Raw genomic sequence first — 16,317 nt, forward strand, 5'->3', positions numbered from 1 at the left:
CCGCTCCCGCTCCGCTCCTCCTCCTTCTCCTCCCAGCTCTCGCTCTCGCCTCCTCTTCCAGTCGGGGCGCCCAGACTTCGCAAAGCACAGGGCCTGCGGCCGGCAGCGCCACGGGGCTGCCCGGCGCGCCGCGCTCCCGGCTCCTTCCCCCCACAGCCTGGGGGCACGGGCGCGGGCCGAGGACGCTCGAGGGGCCAGTGCCCCGGAGCCCGCTGTCGAGAGAAGCTGTGCTTTGATAAAGCTCGGGAGAGAACCGAGCGTGTTCGGAGTGAGACTTCGGGAGCCAGCGGGACGCCCCAGGTCACCCAGTGCGGCGCGGCTGCACGCACCGTCCACAAGGTGAGGGGCGCATGCTTCCGGGGACGTCCTCGGCTTCCCGGCTCGCCCCCTCCGCGGGTCAGGGGCTCAAGCTCTGGTTCAGGGATTTTTGCCCCCTCTGAGGCGCAAAGGCGGCGGGGGTTGGGCCACGGGGAGGGAGACTACAGGAGTGGCCTGGGCACTGTGCCTCCCCTTGGACCTCTTAGTAAGGAACGCATTTCTCGGTCAGACGACCCTCAAATATGTGAGGCTGAGTGTTGACATGGTGTGTAACTGTGCTTTAAGAATTTTATCCTGCTTCCCTGCAAAAGGATTTGCGGCGGCTTAAAGATGGAATGAATGTGGGAGGGGTGCCAGGAGGAAAAACTTGAGTGGAAATCACGCGGAGATGGGTGTGCGGCGAGGACCGCTGGAGGACGAGGTGATTTCAAAGCCAACGCTGATTGAAAAACCTGTGCTTAAAAAGGACTCCGCGGTTGCTCCAGCCCTCAGAAAATAATGATGTGCTTAGTCCCGATAAAGAAAATACCCAGGTGGGCAGGTGATGGGGTTGACTCATTTTCTTAAATTACAAAAGAAACGCTGACAGTGAGAGTTGAGACGGGAAGTTGATCTTCAGCCATTTCTACCCGATACTGCAAGGTGAGAGACTGGCCCCCGCGCAATGAACATGGAAGGGCGTCCAGGCTCAATGGAAGGGGCTCCTGCTCCTATGACAGGATGGTACATAGTTTTGCATAATTAAAATATGTATACTCCTGTATTTTTTATTTGGGGGGGGGCTGTGTCCAGTTTTGGATTCAACTCAACCCTGCTTGTCCTTGAGTTACAAGGGTGAGGCAGAGGGTGTCAGCATCCCAGGATGCTTCTTCCTAACCTTCCTCACTGTCCTTCTCTGCCTCCTGCACCAAATCTCTCTGAGTCCAGGAGGGAATAAGAGATGGTGAAATAAGTTGGGGGAGGGGTATTTTCCCAAATATGTCGGGTTCTCCTACCATTCATCTTTTACTCCAAGTTCCAACAGTTTATGCTCCTATTCTGCACTTGACATTACTCTGGGTCACATTTTTCTGTGGTTACACATTTGGACATAATGTGCCTGACCTTAAACACCCAAGATGGACCTATGAATCTGAGACTCCCCTGACTTAACCATTTATGGAGCAGAAAGCAGGGGCCTGGGTCTGGTTGCCTGTGCAGCCTCTACCACTTGGAACATATCTGAAACACCTTTGAAATGCATGTTTGAAATACAGAGAGGAAATTATGAGCCAGCCTTTCTGCACTTGCTAGTGCACTTGTATTCCTGCTGAATTAAATGAGATGACCTTGTCTTCAACAAATAAATGAGTGGAGGCTTTTGAGGCCCACTAAACAAGTGCAGGAGATATGCCTGCCTGCCTTCCTCCTCCCTTCAGAGCTTTAGCCCCTAGGCCACAGAACTGTGAAAATGAAGCCAGCCTCCCGAGTGGGACTCAGTTCAATTTCTGCACCATGTTTAAAGCAAAGTGTGTTGCTTATTTCTGAAATTGCACAGCACCTCCACAATGAACCACTTTGCTGCCTAGAGGTGGGAGAAGTACTTCTGCCCAGATATTTCATCACTAGAGAGCTATACAGAGAAATTCATTCAAATCCTGACTCATCATTGTTGATAAAACTTAACTATTATGTCATCATCACCTGATATGGGCTTTTGAAACCCAGAGACCGCCTCAGATCTCTGTATAAATTGAGACTTGTAATGACAGAGCCGGAAAGGAGTTCAAAAAATAATGTAGCCAAAACTCCGGTTCTCAGGATCTTGGTAAATGCATCCCTAAATATTCCTTTAGGTGGTGATTATTCCTTTCATAAAATTTCCAGGGATGAAGACTTCACAGATTGTTTTTATTTTAAAAAGTATTCACATTGACCATTTTTATCTACCAGCTGGCAAATTTAAAATTACACAGGAATTGGGGCACCTGGGTGGTGCAGTCGTTAAGCATCTGCCTTTGGCTCAGGGCATCGTGATCCCAGCGTTCTGGGATTGAGCCCCACATCAGGCTCCTCCACTGGGAGCCTGCTCCTTCCTCTCCCACTCCCCCTGCTTGTGTTCCCTCTCTCACTGGCTGTCTCTGTCAAATAAATAAATAAAGTCTTTTTTAAAAAAAATTAAGCAGGAATCAACATCACAAACAGTGAACTCATTTTCATTTTCTCTTCTGCCCATGGTGACTTAACTTTGGGGCATATTCCTAGGCCAGGTGTTCCTCAGTACCCTCCTGGACACACCATTCCCTGGGGCACATGTTGACACGTAAACCAACCTCCCTTGATACTCACCCTGATGTCACCTTTGTTAGCCATTTTGGTACCTATTAAAACATTTGCTCCCCATTTTTTCTTACTGATGCCTGGTCAGCATCAATTATATAAATAAATTTCTTTTCTTTTGAGGTAAATAACCAAGTCAGGATTTCTCAGAGATAGTATTTAGGAAGAAACAAAATCTAGGACACACTGCTATCCCAGGTGACACTGCAGTATGTTCCCATTCTCTGCTGTTTGATGAGATTATTATTGGAAAGCAAAGTGAGATTATCAGTAGCAGCACATCACCCCAACTGGCTGAAGCTCCTTTCTATCAACATATTACAGGGGCACCTGGTGGCTCAGTCCGTTAAGCGACTGCCTTTGGCTCAGGTCATGATCCCAGAGTCCTGGGATCCAGCCCCACACCAGGCTCCCTGCTCAGCAGGGAGTCTGCTTCTCCCTCTGCCCCTCACCCTACTCTTGTGGTCTCTCTCACTCTCTCTCAATCTCTCTCTCTCAAATAAATAAATAAAATCTTTAAAAAAAAAAAAACAGCAACAACATATTACACCACCACCAAGATTCCAAGGCTTCAAATCAAAAACATAATCCCTTTACAGAAAACCTTAGGCCCTGACCTGATGGGTTATCTTCTCATTGCTCAAGTACCTGATTCCCTAGACCTTGCCTTTATGCACATGCCATTTTTGTGTGTGTCTGTGGTCCTTAGAATTTTATTTCTATGCTATCCTTTGAAAGTGAAAGATCTAAAGATAGTATTTTAATAGGAGGATGTCTTTCCTCCATTTCTGTAGGCTTATTTACATGAGAAAATAAGCTTGAGGCTGCTCAAGAGGTGAATTTCAACCAAATGGGGATTTATTGTTCATACCATATGCTGTCAAGGCCATCTCAGGGCATCTCATGCCGTACACTCCTTTTTTCTCCACCTCCCACATTTTTCTACAAATGAAATTATATGAACATTAACTTCAGGAAGACACTGAAGATAAGTATGCTCTATGAACAAGGAGGGAGCAGATGGGTGAACAGGGGAGACAAAGGGGGAAATGGGGCAGCAGCTCTTTGGAGTGGCTAACTACTCCCTTGTGTCCTCCTCCCTGAGTCATTGTGTGGCCCCTACAGCTTGGGGCCCAGGTGAGTGAATTTACCTATTCCTGAGAATGAAAGGATTTTCATCAATATCCCATCTACTTTTCATAATTTAGTATCCCCTCCCACATTTTGTGGATTAAGAAACTACGGACCAGAATTTATATAGATCATTTAGTCAATTTGGCACATTCCTAGATCACAACAGATTCATAAAATCCTTGAGAATTCTATTTCTAATACACTTTGATTCTAATTTTTGCTTTTCATTCTTAGTGTTCTCTCTCTCTCTTTTTTGTCTTGCCCACTATGGATTAGCTGATTCACTATGGATTACCTGATTCACTGTGGTCCTTATTCTAATAGATTTCAAAGCTTTTATTTCATGGTTTTATTCTCCTAAGACATGCCAAATGAAAAATAACATAGCAAGCAGACACGTGTAATAGGTTCAATGTTAGAGCTCTCTCCTGTTGGTCAGTTCTCAATACATGCAGTTGTAGGATAAGGAAACAAAGTCCTTTAGAAAAAGCTGTAAAACCTAATTCTTCTGTATCTGGATCATTTTAACTACAAGTTGTAAGAGGAATGAGCATCTCAAGATTCTAGTTATCAGTACAGACCAGATGGAAGGTCTTTATGAAATCTGGCATGAGAAGGAAAGCATTTTTATAGGAAGAAGATAATATTTGAAAAACAGCAACCAATAGAAGCAGCAGCTTGAAGTTCTAAAACTCTCAGATACTTCTGATGACCCCATCTACCTGCAGTGCCCAAATAAAGTAAAACCAGACCCCATGAAATGTCTTTCCTTAGCTGCAGCTGTTCTTTATCCCTTTATCAGATAATGGGCATGTGGTGATATTTCCAAGGGATTTGGGAATGATCTGACTTCATTAAAGTATGAGTTTTGTTGGGACAGCTTGCCCAAGAAAGTCACATTTGTGTCAAGATTTGTATTCTTGGGAATTGAAGACAGGTCAGAGTGTCTTTGGGGAATAAACTCCACAAAATGGATACAATACCACTCAAAAACTGACTTCAGCTCTAATACCCTAATAATATCCAGAGTTATCAAAGGTCCATTCTTCTGCACTGGTGGGAGGGGAAAAGAGGAAGGAACTAACATATGTGGTGTCTGCTATGCTTCAGGAACTGTGCCAAGACCTGCACGTACATTCTTATATTCAATCCTCACAAAAGCACTGTAGGGTAAGTGTTGTCAGCCCCATAATTATCACCCCACATTCTTTCATTAAAAACCTGTATTTGTCATCTAACCACCTGCCCTGCTGTCCCTTTCAGGGAGAGGCAAAACCTCAGATTGAGTGAAGTGAACATACACAAGGAGAATACCTAGAGAGAAGGTTTGAGAAGTGTGCTGGTCATTGAGGGGATCTTATGAATTTGGACTTTACCTTATAGGCCTGAGGGAATTATTACAGGATTTTTAAATGTATTTAAGAATAATGTTCACAGAGGGAAGCATACAGATCATAATTGCTAAGCTCGGCAACTTTTCTCAACGTGAACATACCCATGTCGCTAACCACCAGCACGATAAGAAACGGTAGATCACCACTTCACAAGTTCCCTTCCTGACCCCACCCAGTCATGACTTCACCCTCCCTAAATGTATCTACCTGCTTTCCAACATCACTGGTTATTTTGAGCCATATATCTGTATAAATTGTGTAGAATGATACCTTTCATGATTTGGTTCACTGTTATATTCATGAGATTCATTCATGTGGATGGTTATGCTAGCAATCTGTTCACTCATTGGTGCTGTCAAATAGTATTGTGCTGTATGAATGTGCCACAAAGTTAATGATCCATTCTCCCATGGATGGGCATTTGGGTTGTTGCCAGTTTTTTGCTATGATAATGCTTTATTAAGGTATTTTAAACTGTTGACCAAAATAATTAGTTTGGTGTTATCAAGACCTCACTCTCACTGCACTATGTAGTGGAAGAGGATACGTGTGGAGGAGGCAGTTATTGTGAGAGCCCAGGCCACGGTAGTAGCAGTACACACGGAGAGAGCAAAACAAGAACACGATGAGTTAAGGCTACAGTGGAAGAAGGAAATGATAATGTGCAGATATTAACTAGAAATAAATCTGTGTTTGAAAGAAGTACCTTGTTTCTTCCCTGGCTCCCACCATGCCCCTTCCTCCTGCAAAAGCACCTCTCACACCCCAAATTCTAATGGTTTGTTGCCTAAAAAGAACATGAACTACTTCACATTTCCTGAACTGTTGACCTATGAATCATTTGCTTTTCTCTTCAATTTTGTCTCACAATTACCAAAAAAGAGAGAGATGATAATGAATCAGCTAAAACTTTGTCTTACCTTTTAGAGTATAGAATTCAGGGCAAAAGAATGGAAATAAAGGAAATAGAATGTAGACAGCCTAGTCTTGTTCTGGTTGGTTCAAGAGGACAGATCTAGTTAACAAAATGTGCAGAGAAGCAGACCGCAGCACTTGATAGAAGAGCTCACACCATCTGAAACACAGTCAGACTGTCTGTGAGGTATGCACTCGGCAGCGCTGGGACGTACAGCATGTTTGGGGACACGTCACAGGGTGGGTTCTCCATGCTCTTAGAGAAACATAGTCTAAATGAGGTTGACTGCGCCTGATGTTGATTAGGGAATGCCCTTGGGAACCACACTGAAGGAAGGGAAGGAAACAGGAGTGGACTGAGGGAGAAACTGAGCTGCACAATAGACCCACCAACAGCTTCAGCCAACCCCATGGGGAGTCTGAGCTAAAATGATCCATCAAAGTTGTCCCAAGCTAGGCTAAAAGGGTCAGACATTCCAACCCCTTCCTGCATCAGGTGCTGAGTGTGTGCTGCCCCAAGAAGAGCACCATCTTGGGAGAGACAGCTCTCTATAGCCCAGGACATCCCTGAAGGGGCTGAAGGTTATCCTGGCCCAATCTCAGCAGCTCACTATAAGCTCTTTTTTGAAAGAGGGATCTGGGCAGTGTGTCTCTGTGTCCATCTCAGGACATTTTTTTTATTCAGACTTCAACTACAGGAGATTAACTTAGATAACCTTCCAGGTGCCTCCCAACTCTGAGATCTGCGTTTGCTTATTTCATAAGACTTTCCAGGCTCCTTTCAGCTTTGAGGTTTGCATGTACTTATTTCATATATCCAGGTTTCTAAGCCACTGAAGAGTTTACAAACTGCTGTAAATAATTTGACATTTCACCTTTAATCTCTCCTCCCTCCCATTTCGGCAAGTAAATATATCACTTGAACCACTGAAAGTGGAGGGAAGGCAAGAATTCCTATAAACATATGAGATCCCTTCATGAGAAGGTAGAGAGGGTCTCCTGCCACTGTCTTCAGAAGGAGCTTTTTAAATAATCATAAAGGGGTGTGCGTGTGTGTGCGTGTGTGTGTGTGTTTAATGCTTGAAACAGACTTTGCCTTTGCCATAACTGCTCCTTTTATGATTGGACCTGCATGACAGCTGAAATAGAACAGAAAAACTGCTCGTGAAAAACCTCTCCTTAATATCTCTGCCTGTTCAATTAAGTAATATAGTCCCCCACCAGGGGATTTTATGTTGAACACTTTTGACAAGAGGCTGGCTGAGACTTGGAAGCTTAAAGAACCTCTCAGAGCAGATTCTACTGGGGAAACTCCTGCTCTCACCTCAGACACAGTAGTTCCTGAGCGGGAGACGCTGCCTCTGACCTAATGATTCATTCCATTTTTGCCTTCAGTGCTGGGGCTGCTGCTCCCAGCTTTACCACAATTGTATTTAGTGAACTGCTACCAAGAGCCACTCCACAAAATTTCTATGGCCCAGAAAGGGCAGAATTATGCTGTTTTATGCATCTATCCCAGCTCCATTCCTAGGTGCTATTTTGTTTTTTCTCCCACAGTTTGGTTCCCTTTCAGAAATAGCTTTTGTATCTGCAAAAGCATCTTTAGAAAAGAAACATAATCTTTTAAGAAAATAGCACTAGTTTTTTGGCCTTTGTTGTATTGGTATTCTGTGGAGTTCTTATTCTAATTCTCCAGTTTGCTTCTGTTGATTGTAGTCTGAGGCTCTCCCCTCACTTTGTCCTTATCACCTAAAAAACTTCTTTGATGGCTCTGTGCCTCAGTTGTCCCATCTCTAAAACATGAATGACAATTCCTGCCTTAAAGACCTATTGTGAGGAGTAAAGAAAAGTAGTACAACACAGACCATGAAGAAATGATAGGTATTATTACAATTATCGTTATTATTTCCTGTGTGGGGTGTTGTACAAATAATCCTGACCTAAATTGAAGTGAAGAAGGTGGCCCTGGCTTTGGAAAAATAAAAAGAGATGGGTCTAGGCCAAGTTCCACTGCCCTGAACCCTTTGGGCAAGAATCTTTTTCTCTTTTAATTACTAAACATTGCCTCAGGTCAGCTATATCCTCGATCCCCAGAGAATGCCTTTGCCTGCTACTTTCCACACACAACCATTGACTCTCCACACCCTGAATCCGCTCACAAAGCCCTTCTTTACACATGCAGGACAAGAGCCTGATCCCAGTATCTGGAGTTCCATTTGCAACTGCTCTGCATCTAGAAAGTCATGATTTCTGCTCTCTATAGTGGCACCTCTCAAATCTTAGGGTGCAGAAGAATTGCCTGGAAAGCATGTTAAACCTCATGTTCATGGTCCCCACCTGCAGAGATAGTAATCAGCAGGGTAGGGTGAGGCCAAGAATTTAAATTTCTCACCAAATCCTAGATGATGGTGATGCTGCTTATCTGCAAACCCCACTTTGGGCAGCAGGAGATCTACGGGAGTCAACAGGACACACAAAACTAAATGTTTTTGTTACAGCCAAAGAAACAGAAAAATATGTAAAGGAACTTACTCTCAAAGAACTACAGACCTGATTAGAGACATGTAATCTTTAAGCACAAAAACATGTTGCTCTCATGTTGCAAGTATTTTTATGACCAGAGTCCTCTTTATGGGGAAGGCAAACTGCCTTCAAAAATATGAGCAAGAATATCACATCGACGAGACAATGACCCTCAAAGGGTACCAAAGTTTACAAAATTCAATATATAGTCATATTTTTTAAAAAACCGGTAAACTAGTAAACTACGAAAAGGAATAAATTTCTAAGTTAACTAGAAAAAAACAGTTCCTTACATTACGAACACCTTTCTAAACAATAGCCAACATCATGCTTATTGGTAAAACACTATACAGATAAGGCAAGGATGCCTGCTAATAGCACCATTATTTAACATTCCTCTGAATGTTCTAATCAATGCAATAGAATGAAGGAAAAGAGAAGACATGATATCAATTTATAAATACTGGTCATGCAGTAGCCATATTATTACTTACAGATGATATGAAAACGTAAGTGAATAAATGAAAATGCCATTAAAAATCGTGTGGAAATTAATAAGATGTCTAGCTATAAAATACACAGAAGCCAATAGGTTGCCTGATTAGCAACAATATAATTGTAGGGATTTCTGCTAAGCTTGCAAATCACTGGGGAGAAAACAGGCTTAAGAAATGTAAAAAAGATTCTGTCAGAGTCCAAGAAGAATAAAAGTTGAAAGCCCACCTCATCTCAAGAAGATGGGGGAAGAGGACCCTGAAGTAAAGGACTCCACATTCCAAAACTCATCCCTATGAATTCTGTAACATTTATCCCTCCACGATTTCTGACAACACAATGGGGTGTTGTAATTAACTCTCTCCTGTATTACTATAAGTGAACAAGAATAGTATACTTACTTAAGTAGCCTACATCTTAAAACTTTATTACATAGTACGGATTTTAATGTTGAACTCTGTCCTACTCAAGGAAATCTTTGTCACCTGCATGAGAATTTGGCATTTAGTAATCCATGAGTCTTCCTGCCATATTGTCCTGCACAATTTAAGTAAACATTCAGGGAAAGAAGAAGGGTTCCTTTTTCATTATGTTTTCATTTGATCATTCTGTCCCTCTGAACCTGATTCAGTTCCTTACACAGATGCTTTAAAAAATACTAAATGTGATATTTAATTAGTAATTAGCAATTTTGCAAATAAATTTACAAGATACACTCATAGTGGCAGGCATATTTTTTAGCACATTTTATTTCAAAGATTCTAAACTAGTAAAGCAATGTGATCTCCTGACCCTTTCTGTGACATGATAAAGCCTGTTTCTAAGGCCATCTGAAGCCTTAATTTATGCCCAAGGCATTGGAAGACCAAAATGTACTCACCCTGGGGTTTGGTCACTTCCATATAAATGGAGCACCTTACAAGAAGGGATGAAAAATGACTTTAGAGGAAACAAAAGTCTCAAAGCTCACAAGACTTGATTAGTTTTTCAGCTTGGGAGCAGAGGCAAGGCTCTGTGATGCAGATGGAGCAGTTTTCTGCAGCACATCCATGGCAATTTATGCCTTCGTACCAAAAAGGTGGCCAACCAGGTCCCTCCGAGTTTTGGATAATCTCTCACTCACATTGCCCTGAGTGTACTAAGCACCTCTTTCACAGGCATATGTAACATTGGTGTGCATTACTTAATAACTGATGGTTCTATAACATTGTTATTATGATTGCTACACATTACTGTTATAATATTAAAATATGTGGTATTTGCAGCATATGGTTTGTCTGTTTAATAAAAAATGAGTATGAATCTAAGGGTGAGAAGGCATGGAGCAGAGATGTAGAGTCAGAAGGCCCAGATGAACATCTCAGCTTCCTGGCTGTATGAGCTATATGGTTTGTCATCACTACAATAAGACAATAATAGGTGCCCTGCCTCTGTAGCCTCCTTTTAGGGAAGTTTCTCAAATCCAGTGTGCTGTTGGAATTCATCCTTTACATCATCACTGTGTTAAGTCAAACTGCATCTTGTCTTTCTCCTAGGAGGCAATTCAGGACAGGTCTTGAGCTCCGGTGTCGAATGAGCCAGGAGCTCAGCCACTGGCTAACTACTTGCTTTCAGGAAAATTACTTCACCTCTCTAAACCTTAACTTCCTCATTTCTTAGACATGGCTGGCATAACAGTACTACATCATAGGGCTATTGTGAGAATTTAAAATATGTATTAGTTACCTGTTGCTGCACAAATTACCCCCAAAACCTAATGGCTTAAAACAACAGACATATTTTCTAACGGTCTCTATGGATTGGGTATCTGGGCATGGCTTAGCTGGATCCACTGGCTCCTCACAAAGGTTCCTCACAAAGCTGCAATCAAAGTGTCAGACAGGAGTGCAAATATCTCAAGACTCAACTTGGGGGGGGGGTGCCTGGGTGGCACAGCGGTTAAGCGTCTGCCTTCGGCTCAGGGCGTGATCCTGGCGTACTGGGATCGAGCCCCACATCAGGCTCCTCCGCTATGAGCCTGCCTCTTCCTCTTCCTCTCCCACTCCCCCTGCTTGTGCTCCCTCTCTCGCTGGCTGTCTCTAGCTCTGTCAAATAAATAAATAAAATCTTAAAAAAAAAAAAAAAAGACTCAACTGGGGGAAGATATGCTTCCAAACTCACCCGTGTAGCTACTGACCAGCCTCATATCCTGGCTGGCTGGTACCTGGAGACTTCAGTTCATTGCACATGAACCTCTACGGGGCTATTATCAACAGAGCTTGCTTCTCCCAGATGTTGCATCTTGCTTTCCCCAGAGCAAGGGCTGCGAGCAAGAGTCTCCAAAATGGAAGTCACAGCCTTTTTGTAACAATCTCAGAAGTGACATCACCACTTCTGCTATTATTTCATTCATTAGAGGCAATTCACAAGTGCCAACCCATGCTCAAGGGGAGGGAGTGATACAAGGGCAGGAAATACCAGGAGGAACAGATCATTGAGGACCACCTTAAAGCTGCCTACCACAATATGATAATATACTAAAGGCCGTTTGATAAGGACTCAATTCTGTATCAGCTTTCACTACTACCTCAGTACTGTTCTTACACTGAAATTAGATAATCTATGCAAAAGAAATTTGTAAAATGTAAAGATCAATATAAAATCAAGGTTTTGTTAGGTTTTTTTAATTTGTTTAAATTAGTTAGTTAACATACAGTGTAATATTAGTTTCAGGTGTACAGTTTAGTGATTCAGCACTGCCATAATACCCGGTGCTCATCCCTAGTGCACTCCTTAATCCCCATCACCTATTTCACCCACCCCCCTCTGGGAACCATCAGTTTGTTCTCTATAGTTAATACTCTCTCTCTTTTTTCTCTTTGCTCATTTGTTTTGTTTCTTAAATTTCGCATATGAATAAAATCATATGGCATTTGTCTTTCTCTGACTGACTTATTTCGTGTAGCATAATACTCTCTGGCTCCAACTGTGTTGTTGCAAATGGCAAGATTTCATTCTTTTTATGGCTGAGTAATATATATATATATATGAATGCCACATCTTTTTTTTGTCCATTCATCGGTTGATGGACACTTAGTCTGTTTCCATAATTTGGCTATTGTAGATAATGCTGCTATAAACATCAGGGCACATGTACCCCTTTGAATCTGTATTTTTGTATTCTTTGGGTAAATACCTATAGTGCAATTCCTGTATCATAGGGTAGTTCTATTCTTATTTTTGAGGAACCTCCATGCTATTTTCCAGAGTGGCTACACCAGTTTGCATTCTCATCAACAGTGCAAGAGGGGTCCTTTTTCTTCACATCCTCGCCAGCACCTGTTGTTTCTTATGTTGTTGCTTTTAGCCATTTTGACAGGTGTGAGGTGATATCTCATTGTGGTTTTGATTTGTATTTCCCTGATGATGAGTGATGCTGGGCATCTTTTGATGTGTCTGTTGGCCATCTGGATTTTGTCTTTGGAGAAATGTCTGTTCATGTCTTCTGCCTATTTTTTAATTGGATTATTTTGGGGTGTTGAGTTGTGTAAGTTCTTTATATATTTTGGATACAAACCCTTTATCAGATATGTCATTTGAAGATATCTTCTCCCATTTTGTATGTTGCTTTTGATTGTCTACTTTGTGTGCAGAAACTTTTTATTTAGATGTAGCAGAAAGAAAAATTAAGGACTCAATCCCATCTACAATCCCAATTATAATCAAAAACAATAAGATACTTAGGAATAAACCTAACCAAAGAAGTGAAAGACCTGTACTTTGAAAACTATAAAACATTGATGAAAGAAATTAAAGATGACACAAAGAAATGGGAAAAACATTCCATGCTCAAGGATTGGAAGAACAAATATTGTTAAAATGTCTACACTACCCAAAGCAATCTACACATTTAATGCAATCTCTATCAAAATACAAACAGTGTTTTTCAGAGAGCTAGAACAAATAATCCTAAAATTTGTATGGAACTACAAAAGACCCCAAATAGCCAAAGCAACCTTGAAAAAGAAAAGCGAAGCTGGAGACATCACAGTTTCAGAACTGTAATCATCAAGACAGTATGGAACTGGCACAAATATAGACACATAAATCAATGGAAAAGAATAGAAAACCAAGAAAGGAACCTACAGCTATATGGTCAACAAAGAAGGCAAGAATATGCAATGGGAAAAAGACAGTCTCTTCAACAAATGGTGTTAGGAAAACTGGACAGCTACATGCAAAAGAATGTAACTGGACCACTTTCTTACACCATATACAAAAACAAATTCAGAATGGGTTAAAAAGACCTAAATGTGAGACCTGAAACCATAAAAATCCTAGACGAGAACACAGGCAGTAACTTTGTTGACATCGCCTTAGCAACTTCTTTCTAGGTATGTCTCCTGAAGCAAGGGAAACAAAGGCAAAAATAAACTATTGGGATTTTACTAGCTTTTATTAATAGTGAGAATCTAGCTCAACATTACAGGTGGTGATATAAGAACAGCAAACCAAGCATTAAGATATCTGAATTCTACACCTTACTCTATGAATGATCTTGGCAAAACCATCTATTTGTTTTATGCCTTAGTTCTCTTATAAGAACAATGGTAATAACAGCTTTACCACGACAAAATGAGATAATATATACGAAATTATGCTGAAAAGTAAAGAAATGAGGTTATGATGATGATTGTGATGATGATGATGACGACAATGACAAAGATGATTACATATTTCAGCTACTGCTTCTTGGTCCTCTGTTGACAACTGAACTAAGAAGATGTGATTTCTATCAGTTTTGTTTTAAATGTATGTATCAAGTCCAGCTTCTTCCAATGTTTATAATAATTTTACATGGCTTAATCTTATCTTGTTTTGTACATTAGATATGCTGCCCTGAAAAGTGGATGCAAATAAAATTTTGGGAAACTGACCCATAATTCAAATGCACAGAGAAGGTTTGCATGTGTCTAGTAGAATTTTACAATGCACACGTGATATTGTGATATAATTAATATTTCTGTAACAGAAATAATCTTTAAGTAGCTTAAATTTTCTGATATTATATCAAGTGCTATAGAATCGGGCACATTTGTGTAAATATTCTTCTAGTATATAATCCAGCTTTATAGTGATTGAAGAAAGAACTCACAAAACAGCCTTTTGAAGTAGGCAAATATAACCAACTCCTGATTATCTAAAAGAGTGTTTTATGTTTGATTCTTGTGCTATCCACATTTCTTCTCTCACTGCACAGTGACACAAATTTAGCAGGTACAAAACATGTGAAGGTTAATTCAACTCACTTTAAGGGGTTATTTTTCCTTTGCTAACAAATATATTTACATATTCATTGTAGAAAATATGGAGATACAGGAAATTATACAGAAGAGAATTTAAACTACTTCTATTCCCACCAGCAAGACATTGCCACTATTGATTTCTGCCTCCACTTCTTTTCCTCAATTTGGATAGAAATTTTTTAAATAAAATTAGAAACATACTAAGTATTTTTTATTTCTACATTTTCCAATTAACATATATCTTTAATACTTTCACATAAAATTAAATATTCTTTAAAAATATCACTTCTAGTAAGTATATAACATTCTACTGTATGGATATACCGTAGGATTTTACCAATCATTACAACTGGACTTTTGTGTTGTCACCAGGGTTTTTTCAACATTATAAATCATAGTGTAAAAAAAAGGTTTTTACATAAATCTTTGTTCTTTATGATTCTGGTTATTTTAGTAAAAGTTCTATGGCAAAAGAGTCCTTGAAGTCATTAGGAGGAAATAAGGTTTGGTAATTTAAGTGTGGATAGGATTTATATACTCCCCATGGCTTTTTCTTACGCCTCCCTGTGCACTGGAAATTGCCAAAGCAACAGTCTAATTGGGGCAAGTATCTGTCATATTTTTGTCCACCCAGCATCCATCCCCCACCTCTAGTGATAGTGGCCTGATTTTCCTTGAGGAGCCACACTTCTTCATTCTCAAGTCATATGGTTTAGGTCAAACTGAATGCACACTTTGCTCCAAAAGTTACGTGTGATCTAGACTGATCACAGTATCATATTCTCCAGGCCATTGTGATTAGTTCAGGGATGGCCCATGATCCAGAACAGGCCAGTCAGAGCCCATGAAACTCAGTTTGTAGGTTTACAGGTCCCATCAAGGCATTCTGTCTATACTGGCTTTGGAAATTTGAGGCTCTATGCCTGGAACTGCTGGGATCCAATTTAATAAGAGAACCTCCTAAGGACAAAACCTTACACAGAGGAGAGAAGAAATGGAATGAGATTCTTGATTTCTACTGTTTGGATTTCTGTATCTACCTGTGCCTGATCTCCTATGGACACCAAAGTTTTATGAGCAAATACATTCCTACTTTTGCATAAACCCATTTAAAAGGATTTCTGTTGTATGTCTTTGAAAGGATCTTCACTAATCCAGAGATCTTACACTCTCAACTGATGAGGACGAGTTTTGGTTCAGATAGTGTAAGCACATACTTTATAACCTCAGGAGTTGTGGTGAAGGCAGATTCTGGAGCTGAACACTAGTTCCACTGTTCACTATGTAACTGAGGGGAAGTTGCAAGACCTTTCCCCACCTCAGTTTCTCGACCTCATTCCCCAATGGGGAGAATGCTAATACTTAACCTTGGAGGGTTTTTGAAGGGTTAAATAAGTGGATATGTAAGAGGCGCTTAGAACAGTGCCTGGTACCTCATAAGTACTGTGTAAGCATGTGTCTGCTGCTGTGCTGTTATTTTTTTGAAGGCGGAAAGTGAAACAAAGAATAAATTTCACTCATGCAGAGATCTATCCGCCAAGCTAATATTCAAACTTAGATCTTCTCTCTTCTCTGCTTGGTGTGCCTTCTCAAAAGATGATGTGGTTAACATCTTCATCTTTAGGACAGAGACTTAAGCGTTAAGCTTTGAGAGGGTTTCTCTGTCCACATATTTGAATATTTCTGTGAAAAGCATTTGAGAGAGGTCTGAAGCCCGGAAAATAGGTCTATGTTACAGCAGTGACCAGACCCTATTGTTAGTACTGTAGGTTATAACTTGTAACTGAATAGCTTTTATTATAATAAATTTAATTAGATTTATTGTTGAATTTACTGATTTAATTTTAAAGTTAAAATACATTTTATTATATTTATTCTATTTAACAAGTGACTGAAAAAGAAATACTTGGTACCTTCTGCAGTTTTTTTCATTT

The 16,317-nt window shown here is 40.7% G+C and overlaps 1 protein-coding gene across 3 annotated transcripts in view; it reads left to right on the forward strand.

Moving 5' to 3' along the window:
* The first annotated feature begins 207 nt into the window (after positions 1-207).
* The window catches only part of HTR1E (5-hydroxytryptamine receptor 1E), a 76,493-nt gene continuing 60,383 nt past the window's right edge, over positions 208-16,317 (forward strand). For 2 of the 3 annotated variants that reach the window (XR_004628561.1, XM_034670752.1), the window contains exon 1: positions 208-339. The gene's annotated coding sequence lies outside the window, so the exon portion shown is untranslated. The remainder of the gene's footprint in view (positions 340-16,317) is intronic. The other variant, XM_019805372.2, reaches the window with a different exon arrangement.

This window comes from Ailuropoda melanoleuca, chromosome 10, assembly GCF_002007445.2.
Source record: "Ailuropoda melanoleuca isolate Jingjing chromosome 10, ASM200744v2, whole genome shotgun sequence".
NCBI classification, from domain to species: Eukaryota; Metazoa; Chordata; class Mammalia; order Carnivora; family Ursidae; genus Ailuropoda; species Ailuropoda melanoleuca.